The sequence below is a fragment of the Mirounga leonina genome, unplaced genomic scaffold, assembly GCF_011800145.1.
Source record: "Mirounga leonina isolate KUSES-001 unplaced genomic scaffold, KU_Mleo_1.0 Mir_366, whole genome shotgun sequence".
Taxonomy (NCBI): Eukaryota; Metazoa; Chordata; class Mammalia; order Carnivora; family Phocidae; genus Mirounga; species Mirounga leonina.
The window spans coordinates 27,188,334-27,204,705 of NW_023270709.1; the positions used below are offsets into that span (position 1 = coordinate 27,188,334).

The 16,372-nt window shown below is 45.2% G+C and overlaps 1 protein-coding gene and 1 non-coding gene across 2 annotated transcripts in view; both read left to right on the forward strand.

Moving 5' to 3' along the window:
* The window catches only part of LOC117997523 (histone H2B type 1-C/E/F/G/I), an 881,166-nt gene that overhangs the window by 276,511 nt on the left and 588,283 nt on the right, over positions 1 to 16,372 (forward strand). The window lies entirely within an intron of this gene.
* Positions 16,221 to 16,302, forward strand: TRNAS-GCU. Its single transcript has one exon. It is a non-coding gene; the product is annotated as a tRNA-Ser (tRNA).

Below are 16,372 nucleotides of genomic sequence, written 5' to 3' on the forward strand. Positions count from 1 at the left end.
AGGACCCTGGGATCGTAACCTGAGCCGAAGGCAGTTGCTTAACCAACTGAGCGACCCAGGCATCCCGAGATGTATGTAATTTTTAAAAAAAATCTTATTAAAGCTCTTACCAGTTTTGCAGCCCAAGAGTATTTTTTTCCAGGAACTGTGAGCCACTTTTTGCAACATAATTCTGAAAGAAGATAGGGTCGCTGTTTCCCAGTTTCTATGGGAGATTAGGAGCCCAACTTCCAGGAGGACCTGATTCCAAATGGCAAAGCTAGATCCTGTCATCTAGATCGAGAAACATCTTATTATCTCTTTGGATAAAGCCAATTCATTTACACAGTGTCACCCAAACCAGAAGAATTTAGGATGCACTATGTGTGACAAGTGGTGCTGTCAAGACTTCTGACTTGAGGGCAAACTATCATTTATCTGGAGAACATGTATGCAATGCATTGTATCTGCTTGGTATATAAAAAACTGAGCTCCCCCCCACCTTGTTCTTGCATTCTCTTTAGTGGATTGCCTGTGATGTGCTTCACGTTAAGGTTGAATGCTTTTTCAATATTAAACGTGTTTTCCTTCTTTTTTACTTTTATAGAGAAGTCTAGTGGGTTGGCAAGAGATTTTGTTTCTAATTATCTTTCTCCAACACCCATAGGTAATAAATGGCTGAATGGAGGATGAACCCAGAGACTTTGACCAAGAGCATAAGTACCTCACTACCGACCCTGGCTCCCTTCCCCTGTATGATATATGTCCTTCTGGTCAGTCTCTCTTTCAGTGTGTTCCCCCTCAGCATGCCTCCCGTATCCCCTAGACTCTGCCCACACCTTTCTCTCTGCATCTAGATGTGTGTGTTCCTCCACCTCTCCTTCTCCCGGGAGTCACACCATTGGTGGCAGCTCTGGGATTTCACGTGGATTCCACAGATTCCTGGTGCAGGGGAGGGAAAGAATTTCCTCCTACCCCTCAAATTCTTCCAGATGGTGTAAGAATGAAATTGACAGGATACAGATTAACAGGAGAAAAAACCCCAAAGTTTTATTGCATGCACCTAGAGGTCCAGTAATGAAATTAAGACCCAAAGAAATGACCAAGGCAGGTGGTTTTTATACTTTTCAGACAAAGAGACAATAAATCTGTGAGGATTTGACAGGACAAAGAAAACTTAACTTTGGAGCTTTGATTAATAAGGAATTCTAAACAGAATTTAGGCTGGGGTGGTAATGAGTAGAAAGTGATAAGGGGTGTTTATACAGCTTCTCAGCTCAGAATTTCCTGTCTCTGGTGGATAAGGATGTGTCTTTACCTCCTGGTACAGGGAAGTTACCTTTCTGGGAGACTGATTTCCCCACTTTCAGGGGGATGGAGAAAGGTCTGAGTGTCCTGGTTACACAGGCTGTCTCTTAAGTAACTTTCATTTAAAATAATTAGTATACCAAAGTTGCACACCGTGGGGCAACCTGCCCTTGGCCCCCACACTGGCTAAGTCCCAACTGAGGGGAGACATTTGATGAGTCACTTGGCCTCTCTCTATTGCTATGCTTTCTCTTCTGTAAAATGACAATGAAAATAAGACCTAACTCAGAGAGTATTTGTGGACATTCAAGAAGAGATTCCAGAAAGACAGTCAAGAAATGATTGCTATGTATGTTCAGTGTGAGAAAAAGAAGAATCTTTCCCAGTCTTAAGGAAAAACCAGGACAGAGAGGCTTAGGTGAATGGACCACATGTGCATTTCTTGGCATGGAACTGTGTGAGTCAGAATCTCCAGCTCATCCCTAGGGCAGGTCTGGGTCATCATGATCTGGGTGGTGGAATTGATAAACGCACCTGAGAACTTTGTGCTTCCCTGACATTCACCCAGTTCGGCAAGTCATTAACAAGTCGAAAGTCTCCAAGGAACACCTCCTTTTCTTTCATTGCTCTTTGTACTTTGAAGAGAAAATACTATTTAAAAAACTGAGGCATTTGCTAACAATGTATCTGTTAAGCTTTGTTTAAAAGTTAAAATGAGGAAGTTTTTGTTCAAATTCCTTCCTCCTCTCTCCACCCTGTCCCCTGCCCTGTGCACACTGTAGGATTCCTGTAACCCCAGGGATAGCTTGTGGTCAACACCGAACTCAAGAGTTGTAGTCTCTGTCTACTGGCTTATCTACAGTGCATCTTGATTAGGCATCACTTGTTGGTGATGGATAAACCTCGTCTTCATTCTTCTTATCACTAGTTTTTCTTTCTACCTAGGTCCAAATTCCATGGATTAATGGAAGGAGCTAACAGTTCCCAAATTGAAGCCTTGAGTTTGCTTTATAAATATGGGCGGATGAACAGTTAGGTGAGGGAATAAATATTTCTGAAATTTGCAAAAATTATTCTAAAATGCCAATCTGAAGCATCTGTAAGTTTTCTTTTTTTTAATATGGAAAAGCAGTTTCCCTGATAAGAGCACTGGGGCACTGCTGAGTAATATCACCAATGACTTCTCCGAAATCTTGTGTAGCCATGGTTCGACTTCTTGTCAAATCAAAATCTTTAAACAAATGAACAGTGTTATAACATGGGGCAGGTTTGAGCCCTTATAGTTTTTAAAACTAAAAGGGTCTGTTTAAAACTGCCTTAAATTGGGAAATAGATCATAAATAACACTACTGAGAAGATCTTTCCCAATACTATTGACATTCAGCGGATTGTCTACCATCATTCAGAGTTCTCTGACCCTGGGTGAGTCTAACCGGATTGGGAAATGTACCCTACCAAAAGCCACTCTTTGTCCTTACTTTCACTTTAGCTAATTCCTTTTTATGGGTCCCAGGGTGTCAGAGAAGAAACCACAGATGTTGATAATTTCTTTTAAATCCAAAGTCAAGAAAACCTTAGAACCTGGTAGTATCTGAGAAAATGTACCGTTTTCAAGGAAATGCTATGTCTCTTTATATTCCTCTTTAGCAAAGTGGGTGAAATACCATTTCCATCCTCTTAACAATCACATAGGAACAACAACCACACTTTAATTTTGTTTACAATGCTCCAGGTGCTATTCCAAGCATGCTGCATTTATTGAACTCATTTGATTCTTTTTTTTTTTTTAAGGTCCAGTGTGGAGCCCAAAGCAGGACTTGAACTCACCACCCTGAGCTCAAGAGGGATGCTTAACCACCTGAGCCACCCAGGCACCCCTGAACTCACCTGGTTCTTACAACCATCCTACCAATGCAGGTACTTACTTTTACTCTGTTTATATTCGAAGAAACTAAGCCTGGACCTACATCTGATAAGGTATACAAAAATTAACTCAAGATGGATCATAGATTTGAAAGTATGAGATTATGATTTATAAGAAGAAATATATATTTGGTCTTTCCCCCTTTTCCTGGCACAGTGCTCCTAGGACCATTGAAATTTCCTAAGTGATGAGAGGGATGAAGGTGTCTTATTATTCCCAATAAGTCTTTTTCAACCACACCTGAGCCCATGTTACTGAAGTGATTTTTGGAATGATCCTAAGGATGGGGGCTCGTTACCAGGGGAACCAACCAAGGGATTAAAGGCTTGAAAGTTTCAGGCTCCTCCATCCCTACCCCCTGACATCTGGGGAGGGGAAAGGGGCATAAGATTGAATTAAATCACCAGTGTCCAAGGATTTAACCAATCATGGTAAAGTAATGAAGCCTCCATGAAAACCCAGAAGGGGGTGGGGTGGGAGAGCATCTGGGTTGGTGAACCTGTGGTGGTGTAGGGGAGTGGCCCACTCCCTGGGGTCAAGGAACTTACCTTCTTGTACATAAGGTTTGCTGAGTCCTGTGAGCCACTTTAGCAAATGAGTCAGACCTGAGGAGGGGGTCGTGTTATCTCCAGTGGAGAGCTGGTAGGTCAGAAGTCCAGGTAACCAGCTGGACTTGCAATCGGCTGGCATGTGAAGTTGGGCAGAAGAGGGGAGGGCAGTCTTGTGGGGCTGGGCCCTTCCCCTGGGGGATCTGACGCGATCTCCATGTAGACTGTCAGAATTGCATTACATTGTAGGTCACTCAGCAGGTGTTGCAAGAACATCTGGAGTTCAGAAGTGTTGTGAATGTGAGTGTCCTGTGAGCCATGAGCCAGCACAGGGACTGGAAGCAAGAGGGACTTCAGTCTGTCAAGACACTGCTCTGAGGCCAGGGTTCAAGGTTTCCACAGGCTTAGAGACAATCCGAGCTGGGAAAGAGAACAAAGGAGACATAATAGCCATTAGGCAGGAGTGGTTGAGCAAAATTAGACGTAATAATTTCAAGCCTGATTGCACAAGTATTTCTACTTTCCAGGAGCCCTAGAGAATGTCCACCATGAAGAAAGGCATCCTGTGATTGTCCCGTGTCCACGAAAATGTAATGCCCACGGAGAGTTCTGGTTCAAGATGGCGAGGAAGGAACCCACCACTCACACTTATGAATGGAACGATTCCTCCTGAAGAAGAGCTGAGGGCTGACTGAGCAGCTTCTGAAGGACCAGAGACAGAATGGCCAAGAGAGACAGAGACATAGTAGCCAAGGGAAACCCCACCTCCAACTCTGAGAATGGCTCGGAGGCGGGACAGGACCCAGGGACCAGGAACAGATCCCCTTGTCCTTGGGCACAGGAGAAAACCCCTATGGTTTAAAAGAACATATAAAAGAGACAACACTAGAATCTTGCCAAGAGACAAAAGGGCTGCAGGAAAGCGCTCCAGGTCAAGGACCACAGACTACAGGGTTTATATTCCCACCCCACCTTGGAAATCTGGACCTGAGCAGGGCCTGGACAGCAAAACGGGTGGGTGCAGTCATCCCGGTGAGCTTGGGACCTCAGGGAGCCCAGGGTCCACAAGCCCAGTTCAGCCCCAGCCTGCACTGGGACATGGGGAAAAACAAAGCCAGGGCTTAAAAGGGCCCAGGAGCAGGAACAGTCTCTCCCGCTCCACCTTATTAGCCCAGGCCAGAGCAGGGTCTGGATGCCACAGGGGTGGGTCCAGTTGCCACAGGGAGCTCCTGACCCCCCTTTCCCAGGGCCCACAGGCCCCCACCAGCCACTCTGTGGTGCTGGGCTTCAGAAAACAAGCCCTGGTTTGGGGTTTTGGTTTTTGTTCTAATTTTTACAGTTTTATTTTATTTTTACTTTAAAAATGTGTCTTGTTTTTTTTTTCTTTTTGTCTTTTTGGTTTTGTTCTTTTTGTTCTAGCTCTTTTTATATTCTTTTTTCTTCTCTTTTTCCTGCTTTTATTATTTTCTTTTTTCTTTTCCTATTGCTTTTTCCTTTTTAATTTTTTTCTCTTTACTCTCTCTGTAAAAAGCCAGGGTTTAAAAGAGGAACTAGGGGCTCCTGGGTGGCTCAGTGAGTTAAGCATCTGCCATCAGCCCAGGTCATGATCTCAGGGTCCTGGGATGGAGCCCAGAGTCCTGGCTCCCTGCTCAGTGGGGAATCTGCGTCTCCCTCTCCCTCTGCCCCTCCCCCACTCGCACACGTGCACACACTCTCTCTCTTTCTCTCTCTCAAATAAATAAGTAAAATCTTAGAAACAAAGAACAAACAAACAAAGGAGAAACGCAGCACATGGGGCCACAGCTCCAGCCAGCCAGCCGCAGTCAGCAAGCACAACCATCTGCATGGGGGCCCCATACACAGACCACTGCTTCACTCCAGGAGAGTAGCCATTTCACCTAATCCATAGAAACAGACACCGAAAGTCAAGCAAAATGGGGAGACAGAGGAATATGCTCCAACAGAAAGAGCAGTGAGAGAAGCACTGATACCACAGAATTGCAAAAGATTCCAAGAAAATACTGTGATGAGGGACAAAATTGAAAATGGTACATCTGTACTCACTTCCTTACTTGTGGTAGGTCTGTTCAGAGTTTCTATCTCCTCCTGGTTCAGTTTTGGAAGATTGGATGTTTTCTAGGGATTGATCACTTCTTCTAGGTTGTCCTGTTTGTTGGCATATAATTTGAGACAACATGGATGGACCTAGAGGGTATTATGCTCAGTGAAATACGTTAGACTGGGAAACACAAATGTTGTATGAAACGGAATCTTAAAAAATGAATAAACAAAAAGCAGAATCAGAACTATAAATACAGAGAACAAACTGCTGGTTGCCAGAGGGGAGGGGCTGAGGGCTGGGCAAAATGGGAGAAGGGGAGAGGGAAATAGAGGCCTCCAGTAATGGAGGGAGTAAGTCATGGGACTATAAAGCGGAGCCTAAGGAATACAGTCAACGATACTCTAATGACCAGGTATCGGGACAGATGGTAGCTACATTATGGTGAACATAGCACGATGTATCAACTTGCCAAATCACTAGGTTGTACACGTGAAACTATGTAACATTGTGTGTCAACTCTACTCAAAAAAGAAAAAGAAAAAGAATATAATTTAGTGGAAGTGGCTATTCAAGTCTTTGCCCACTTTTATTGGGTTGATTTTTTTATTGATGTGTAAGGGTCTGCAATACATTCTAGATATGAGTCTTTTGTCGGTTATGTGTATTGTGCATATCTTTTCTCACTCTGTGGTTTCTCTACTCAGTTTCTTAATGATGAATGCTGGCGAATAGAAATTCTTAATTTTAATATTGTCCAAATTATAATTCTTCTTTTTCAAATGTTTTTTAAATATTCATTTATATATTTATCTGTCAGGGAGAGAGGACAAGCAGGGGAAGTGGCAGGCAGAGGGAGAAGCAGGCTCCCCGATGAGGGACTCGATCCCAGGACCCTGGGATCATGACTTGAGCCAAAGGCAGACGCTTAACTGACTGAGCCACCGAGGTGTCCCTATAATTCTTTTTTTATGCTTAGTTTGTTTGGCATCCTGAGTTGGATAAAAAGTATCTTTGTCTACTCTGTAGTCATAAAGACATTCTCTTATATTTTCTTCCAAAAGCTTTATTACTTAGCTTAATTAAAGTCTTCAATCCATCTCTGATTGTATTATGTAGGTTAGAGAGTCAGGTGCATTTTTCCATGTGCGTATTTCACAGACCCAACATAATTCACTTAAGACCAATATTTACCCACTGCACTGAGGTGTTGCCCCAGTCATAAATCAGATTATTATAAATATGTAGTCTGGATTCAGTATCTTCTTCCGTTGATCAGTTTACCTATTCTTGGAAAAACGTATACTGCTTTATTACTATAGATTTATAACAGGGGTTGATATCTGCTAGTGTATCTATTATTGCTTATAGTAGGTCCTTTATATTTTCAATAGCCAACCTGTGGAAGAAGCCGAGATGCCCTTCAATAGATGAATGGATAAAGAAGAGGTGGTTCATATATACAATGGAATATTACTCAGCCATCAGAAAGGATGAATACCTACCGTTTGCATCAACATGGATGGAACTAGAGTTATTATGCTAAGTGAAATAAGTCGATCAGAGAAAGACAGTTATCATATGGTTTCACTCATATGTGGAAGATAAGAAATAGAGCAGAGGACCATAGGGGCAGGGAGGGAAAACTTAAAAGGGAAGAAATCAGGAGGGAGACAAACCATGACAGACTCTTGACTCTGGGAAACAAACTGAGGGTTGCAAAAGGGGAGGTGGGTTGGGGGATGGGGTATCTGGGTGATGGGTATTAAGAGGGCAGGTGATGTGATGAGCACCGGGTGTTAAACACAACTAATACATCATTGAACACTACACCAAAAACTAATGATATACTAGTATATGTTGGCTAATTGAATTTAAATAAAATAAATAAATAAATTTTAAAAAGGAAATTGACAAATGATTTTTCTGCCCAGAAAACAAAAGCTCTTTTTTATTACTAAAGTTTCTTTTTAACTCTCTAGGTTTTGACATACTCTCAAATGATTTTTATCAAAAGCTTCTTACTAAAAACACAAGGTAAAACTCATTACTGCTTCTTTGTACTATAGTTGAAAATTCCCCAAAAGTATGTCTTGCTGATGGATTGTCAAGCTTTATCGTTTTATCTTTTTCTCCTGTCGTCCCTTTTGCTCACCAGATTGAGAATAAAAATGAACTTAAGATGTCTTTCACAGCTAAACTGTCTTCGAATTTCAAGATCTTCTCTAGTCCAAACAAATACGATATATTGATGATACAAGAAAGAGGGGTAACTAAAAACAACTACATGTGCTTGACATTCAGCAGGTATTCTGGTTAGATTACAATATTATGGAGCTGTCCTATCTGCAGGCACAGCTTGTTTTATTGAGCTTCACTTTGTGGCATTTCACAGATACTGCATTTCTTGTAAATTGCAGATCTGTGGCAACCCTCTGCACAGCAGGTGTGTTGGCGCCATTTTTCCAACAGCATTTGCTCACCTGTGGCTCTGTGTCACATATTGGCAATTTCCACAATACTTTAAACTTTTTCATTACTATTATATATGGTGATCTGCAATCAGTGATGTAACCACTATAATTCTTTTGGGGTGCCAGGAACTGCACCCATATAAGATGGTGAACTTGATCAATACATGTGTGTGTTCTGATTGTCCATCGACTGGCCTTTCCCCCATCTCTTTTTTTCTCCTGCAGTCTTCCTCTTCCCCGAGACACAACCATATTGAAATTAGGCCAGTTAATAACCCTACACTGCCTTCCAGGTGATCAAGTGTTCTGAGAGTTACACATGCCTCATTTAAATTGAAAACTAGAGATGGTGTAGCTTAGTGAGGAAGGCATGTCTAAAGCCAAGATAGGCCGAAAGACTGGCCTCCTGTGCCAAACTGTTGGCCAAGCTGTGAATGAGAAGGAAACGTTCTCGAAGGAAATGAAAAGTGCTACTCCAGCAAACACACGGATGATAAGAAAATGAAACAGCCCCATTGCTCATACAGAGAGTCTCAGTGGTCTGGATAAAAGATCAAACCAGTCACAATATTCCCTGCAGCCAAAGCCTCATCCAGAGCAAGACGCCCACGGTCTTCAACTCTAGGAAGGCTGAGAAAGTTGAGGAAGCTGCAGAAGAGAAGATTGAACCTAGCAGCAGATGGTTTATTGGATTAAGGAAAGAAGCCGTCTCCAAACATACAAGTGCAAGGTGAAGCAGCAGGTGCTGATGGAGAAGCTGCAGCAAGTTGTCCAGAAGATCTAGCCGAGAGAATGAATGAAGGTGGCTACACTAAACAACAGATTTTCAAAGTAGATCAAACAGCCTTCTCTTGGAAGAAGATGCCATTTAGGACTTTCCTACCTAGAGAGGAGAAGTCAGTGCCTAGGCTTAATGCTTCTAAGCGCAGGCTGACTCTCTCGTTGGAGGCTAATGCAGCCAGTGACTTTAAGTTGAAGCCAGTGCTCATTTACAATTCTGAGAATTCTAGGGCCCTTAAAAATTATGCTAAATCTACCTGTCTGTGCTTTATAAGTGGAACAAAGCCTGCATAACAGCACACTTTTCAACATGCTTTACTGAATATTTTAAGCCCACTGTTGAGACCTACTGCTCAGAAAAAGATATCCATTCAAAATACGCCTGCTCATTGACAATGCACCTGGTCACCCAAGAGCTCTGAGGGACACGTACAAGATCAAGGTAGTTTTCACGCCTGCTGACACAACATCCTTCTGCAGCCCATGGATCAAGGAGTAAGTCTGATTTCAAGTCTCATTATCTTGGAAATACATTTTGTAAGTCTAGAGCTGCCATAGATCGTGATTCCTCTGATGGCTCTGGGCAAAGTAAATGAAAAGCTTCTGGAAAAGGTCCACCATTCTAGACGCCATTCAGAGCCTTTGAGGTCCGTGGGAAGAGGTCAAAATACTGACGTTCACCGAAGTTTGGGAGAACTTAATTCCAACTGCTGGATGACCTCGAGGGCTTGAAGACTTCAGTGGTGGTGGAAACGGCGAGAAGAGTAGAATTAGGGGTGGAGCCTGTATACGTGACTGCATGCCTGCCATGACCGGACTGTGACAGACGAGGAGTGGCTTCTGATGGACGTGTCAAAGAGAGTAAGCTGGAACCTACTCCAGGAGAAGATGCTGTGAAGACTGTTGACATGACAACGAGGGATTCAGAATATTACAGTAATTTAGTTGATGAGGCAGTGGCAGGGTTTGCGAGGATTGACTCCAATTTTGAAAGAAGTTCTCCTGTGGGTAAAATGCTATCAAACAGCGTCCCACGCTGCAGAGAAGTCATTTGTGAGAAGACGATAGGGCAAACTTCACTGTGGTCTTATTTTAAGGAATTGCCACAGCACCCAGCCGTGAGCAGCCACCACCCTGATTAGTCCGCGGCCATCAGCATCAAAGCAAGACCCTCCCCCAGCAAAATGGTTATGAAGAATTGTGGTCAGCACTGAGTATTGCATAGGATCGTTGACTCAGGGCGTCCTACACCTGAAACTACTACAATATTGTCCGTTAATTTTACTCTAGGGGGCTCCCAGGTGGTTTCCCAAAGCTGGGTTAAACTGGGGGTACTACTTGGAGTTCTCAGGGGTGTAGGCAGGGCTGCATCCCGCCTGGGCTTGACCTTGCCCACAACTCAACAAGGGCTCAAGAGGTCCCATCCCAAGAAGCGGTTGAGTAATCTGCAGTCGCTGAGGGTCAAACACCTTCATCCCTGGACTTGCAAGTATCTGGAAGGGGATTCGGGGCTCCTCGTGCAGGAATTAGGTCGCCTGGGACCTGATGGATGACAAGTCACAGGGCTGAGGTCTGGAGTGTGGGGAGGGTGCCCGGCGGCACAGGTGGAACAGCCCGGATGAGGTCTTCGCGTCCTAGGGATGGAGACCAGCGAGGCCAGGGCCAGGGCAGAGAGAGCCCTGTCTGCAGCCACAATACCCACCTTCCTTCAGCGTTGAGGAAAAGGCACCTGAAGGCGGGCTAAGTGAGAGCAGGCTCGGGAACTGCGGTGACAGAGCAGAGGGCTGCGACCTGCTGGCCTCCTGCGCCTGAGACTGGAGACCACACCAACCCGCCTCCGAACCCCCTGCTCCCCAGCACCCAACGTGCTGGGGGGCGCGTCTCTCCTGCACGCACTGAGCCTCGGATGGAGATGAGACCCCAGGGGCGCAGGCATCCAGGACCCACAGAGCTCTCCATGCCCACCGCGCCCGCAAGAGCGGAAAGAAGAAATGATTTTTCGCGGCGGTTCCTTCGCCTCGTGAATCTGCCGTGGGTAACCTCCTGCAGCGTAGAACACGAAAGCTCAGCTTTGGGAAGGCGACGGGATACCCCCAGAAGACTGAAGGCGGCCCCGGCCCCGGGGACCTGCGGAAAGGGCGAAGGGAGGAAGGTGCGCGCGGGGCTCCGGCGCCCCGCCCGCTGGGGCACCTGCCGCTGAGCCTGGAGCAGAGCCTCCCTCCTGCTGGGGCCGCAGCCTCTTCCCAGTCGGCCCAGCCCTGGCAGGAGTGCTGGCCTCCTGCCCCCGCGGGACCTCAGCTCTCACTGCTCCTCAGCAGACGTCCAGTCCCGAGTCCTGGGTCGCGTCTCCGCGATCAGAGACACCGGCCCTCGCCCCTCCGTTTCGGCGGCGCGGTTCCCCCACGCTGTTTCTGCATCAGTAATCCCAGCCTCTTTCTCTGTTCCCGCAGCCCTAGGGCTGGTAGCTGCTTCCCGGCGTCTCTTATGCTCAGAGTTGCCATGTTAACTAACTTGTCAGGACGGAACAATTCTCCATATTAAATTCACCCTGTGCGGAGAACGGGTGTAGTTTCTGCCTCCTAGTTGGACTCTGGCAAGCCGACACCATTGTTAGACCCACTCCACACACACACAGTGCTGGAGAAATAGTGTGTGTGTTTCTAGATCACTGTCCCTCTCCCCATCTCTACGCAAGGCGCTGCATCGCCCCACTGGCCTAAAGATCAGGGCATGCTGGCCCGGGAGAGCGGTGACCCGAAGGCAGCCTGGAGAGCCAGCCGGAGCACCGTTTGGCAGCGACTCAGGAGGAAATCTCATGATTTTACTGAGACTAAGATCTGCTGTAATTGGTAGGTACACAAATGAAGAAGAGAAGAATAACCTTGCTTGTCTCGAAAGGAAACAGATGGTAAGTATTTACCGACTACTGATAGCCAAGTGCCTTGGAGACTACAAATTGTTTGGCTCAGATATCTTTATAACCTAGGGATCCAATTGTAAACACTAGATAATCAACTGAATACACTGTAAATTGGAATAGTTCATAACTCGGATCTTTTCACTTCCCTAATTTCCTTTTGGAGGTAGTCAGTGATAGGACTTTCGAAACGGGACAGTCCTCACTGGGAAACATATACTCTGAAAAATGTCGGTTTTCTCCACAAGAGCCAGACTCTGTCCTATGGCTAACCTACCAACTGGACAAGCAACAAAGGACAAGGGACAGCCATAATTTCAACCTACATCTTCTAGTTTCAGAGTAGAGAGTGGAAGGAGGAGACCGAGAGGAGCAATATGATCCACTAGATCCTCTGGGGGTGACTCTCACTGCAAAACAAACAGTTTCTGAAAAACATATTTCTTTCCAAACACTGGTTCACATACAGAAGTCTGGGAGATCTTCAAAAAAATGCCTTTTGAAGATGGCAATCCCAACTTCCACAGAAGGGGACAAGTAATCAAGAAAATACCACACCAAACAAATGAAACAAAACAAAATAAAACAAAACAAAACACTTCGGATGGTTTCACTAGGGCATTCCACAAAACTGCTGGGGTACAAACAGTCCCAATAGTATGTAGCTTGTTTCAATTGATAGGACATGAGAGAAAACTTCCACGTTCTTTTAATGAACGGGTATAATATTAATGCCCAAACCTGACAAAGTGAGCATACCCACCAAAAGAAAATTTCAGACCAACATGCTCTGAAAACCAATGCAAAGTCTGAAGTAAAATGTTAGCCAATATTAAGAAAATAAAATGTTATCCAGTATTAACCCACCATGAACAAGCAGGGTCTATACTAGAAATGGAAGGATGATTCAGTATTAGGAGAGCTATTACTCTCACACCAAATTAAGAGCTCTAAAATTCACCTATTTTTATGAAAAACCCTTGAGAAAATATAAAAGAATTAATTATTCCTTATCATGATAAAACACATGTATAATCCAATCCTAAAGCCACCATCTTAATGAGGAAACGCTGAAAGCATCTCCATTAATGGCAGAAACGATGCCAGGACACCTGTTATTTTCACTACATATAAAACATTTTCTGACAGACTAAAGACAGCAATTTCAGGTGTAAGAACTGGGAAAGAACACAGACAACTATATTTACAGGTGACATGTTGTGTACTGAGAAAGCTCTAAAGGTGCACTGTCTAAAGGAGAAGCCACTAGCCATACTTGGCTACTCAAATTTAATTAACTCATCAAAAAAGTACAAATTCAGTTCTCTCGTCATACATTTCAAGCGTTTCATAGCCACAGGTAGCTGGTGGCTACCATACTGGACAGCAGAGACATAGGCTATTTCTGTCAAGGAAATTTCCATTAGGCAGTGCTGCCCTAGAGAATCAAGGATAAAACTAATTCAAACCATAATACAATTCAGCAAGAGAATATAAAATTAACAAGTAAAAACAACAGCATTTCTGGGGCGCTGGGGGCGCTCAGTTGGTTAAGCATCTGACTCTTGGTTTCAGCTCAGGTCGTGATCTTATGGGTGGTGGGATCCTGCCCCACATCAGGCTCTGAGCTCAGTGCCAGGTCTGCTTGAAAGCTTCTCTCCCTCTGTCCCTCCCCCTGCTTGCTCTCTCTCTCTCTCTCAAATAAATAAATAAATCTTTAAAAAACTTTAAAAATATAGCAATTTTATACCCAAATAATTACTGGTTAGGAGATATAATGCATTAGGAAACCTCACTTATAAAAACAACAAAATCTTAGCAATCAACTTAAAACACCACTGAAAGGCATAGAATAGTCTTCAACAAATGGAAAGACAACCCTCATTCTTGATTAGGATGGCACAACATCATCAAGACCTCGGGTCTCCCTAAGTTATTTATTTTAGTTTATTTTATCTGTCCATTGAGGCATTTTATTTGCATGTAAGTATTACATCCCTAGAAAAAGAATCCCAGGAGTTTGCCTCCTGTTTGTTTTCATCTTGCTTCTTCATGGTCCATGATGCCAGCTGAGGTTATCAGTACAATGGAACCAAACTGGTGGGTCGGGAGCAGATTATTCTGCCATTTTTCTAGACCTTTGAGTTGTACATCAAATCTAGAGCTGATCACTCCACACATGTTTAACCTGCCCATGAGGTTCACAACAATTTTCTCAGCTCTGTGATCATCAAGGATTTCATATTTGCCATGTAACCACGTTTCATCATCACAGCGAGAAACCAGACGATGACTTGGGGCATTGTCCTAATAAGAACGTGGTGTTTGCCTCTCTTCTCGGCACTGTTAATGCTCTGGAGAACATCTGTCAGGACATTCATGTGCATCATTATGGCAGCATGGACTGATGGAGGAAAGAGTCCCTAAGCTATTTACAAATTTAATGTGGTCCCGATAAAAATGTCCAGTGAGCATACCCACGCAGCTAGAAAAGTTTATCATTAATATGGAAAAGTAAACATACAGGAATATCTAGGAAGATACCAAAGAGAAAACCTTTAAGGGACACTGGCCCCCTCGTTAAAATATACAACGAAACCTCTATAATCAACAGTGTGTTACTGGTGCATGAGTAGGCAGACAGTGGGCCGAACAGAAATTTCACAAATAGATACAACTACCTACGCAAGTCTAGTGTAAGACAGAAATGATATTTCAAATCCCTGAGAAAAAGATTTTAATAAAGGCTTTTGGATCAATTATATAGCTATTTGGAAAAAATTAAAATTAGATCCATTCTTCACACCACACACAAGGTTAAATGTGGTGCTATAAATTTATCCTCCAAACTTGTCTCTGTTTGAAACAATCTCTAAATTAAAAAAAAAAAAACTTCTTAAAAATAACATCAAACAGTCCCTGAGGCAAATACTGGACCTGAGGAACTGTGGGTCAAGAGCGTGAACTCTCAGGGACTCCTCACCATTCCTCTAGGTCCTGCGAGCCTCGCTACCTTTGCTCAGGCCCTCCTCCGTCTGGGACACCCTCTCTCTCTCTCTCCTTCTGGGACACCCTCTCTCTCTCTCGCTCTCTCTGTCGGTCACCTCTAGAAAACTTGCTCAAGACTAACCTTCATAGGGCAGTTCTCTTTTCTGAAGGTTGGTCTTGAGCAATCCAGCAATTGCACTACTAGGTATTTACCCAAAGGATACAATATTGATCTGAAGGGGTCCGTGCACCCTGATGTTTAGAGCTGCATTATTTACAATAGCCCAACTATGGTAAGAGCCCAGGTACCCATGGACTGGTGAATGGATAAAGAAGGAACGGTGTATGTACGCATACGATGGAAACTACTCAGCCGTAAGAAAGAATGAACTCTGGCCGTTTTCAACCACCTGGATGGAGCTAGAGAGGATAATGCTGAGCGAAATCAGTCAGTCCGAGAAAGACAAATACCATACGATTTCACGCATATGTGGAGCTTAAGAAACAAAACAAACAAACAATGGGGGCGGGGGGAGAGAGGAAAACCAAGAAACAGACCCTTAACTCGAGAGAACACACTGATGGTCAGCAGAGGGGAGGCCGGTGGGGGATGGGGACTTGGGGGCTGGGGGTTTAGGAGGGCGCCTGTGATGAAGCCTGGGTGTCCAGTGGAAGTGCTGAATCACGAAATTTTACATCGGAAACGATTAGGACACTGAACTCCCGGTTCCTCGGAGGCGGAGGAGCGGGAGAAGAGCCCCACGAGTGAAGGGCTCCTCTCTGCGCAGGTTCACCCCGCCGCGTCCAGGCGGTAAGGACTCGGAGTAGGAACGGGCGCGGCCCCACGCGGACCCGCCGTCTAACCGCCCAGACTGTCTCGCTTCCCACGAACCCCAGTCCCGACTCGCCAGGGCCCCGAGGTCGCCCGTGAGGCCCACAGGTTCCCACGCCGCCGGGCCACGCCCACCGCCTGCGCGCATGCGCGCATCGTCTCCCTCATCTGACCCCGACCCCGCGGCGAGGTGCTGCGGTCGCCGCCGGACCCCGGTCCCGAGTCCTGCGAGAGCGGACCCCGCCTTTTCCCCGTCGCCAGGCTCCCGGCCAGTCCTTGGTCCACTCGTGTAGAAGCCGCCATCCCCGTGTCCCGCGGACGTCCCCGAGCCTCTCCTTGTCCTTCCGTCCAGGGCAGCCGGAGTTCCCGAGTAAGCGCTGGAATTAAGTAGCCCAGGGGCCAGAGCGTGGAGACGAAGTGGCCGAGTGGTTAAGGCGATGGACTGCTAATCCATTGTGCTCTGCACGCGTGGGTTCAAGTCCCACCTTCGTCGGCTCTGTGCTTTTGGTGTGGAGATTCAGGAGTATTTTCAAAAGTCTGCTCCTGGCATTTCCAGCTGGGGA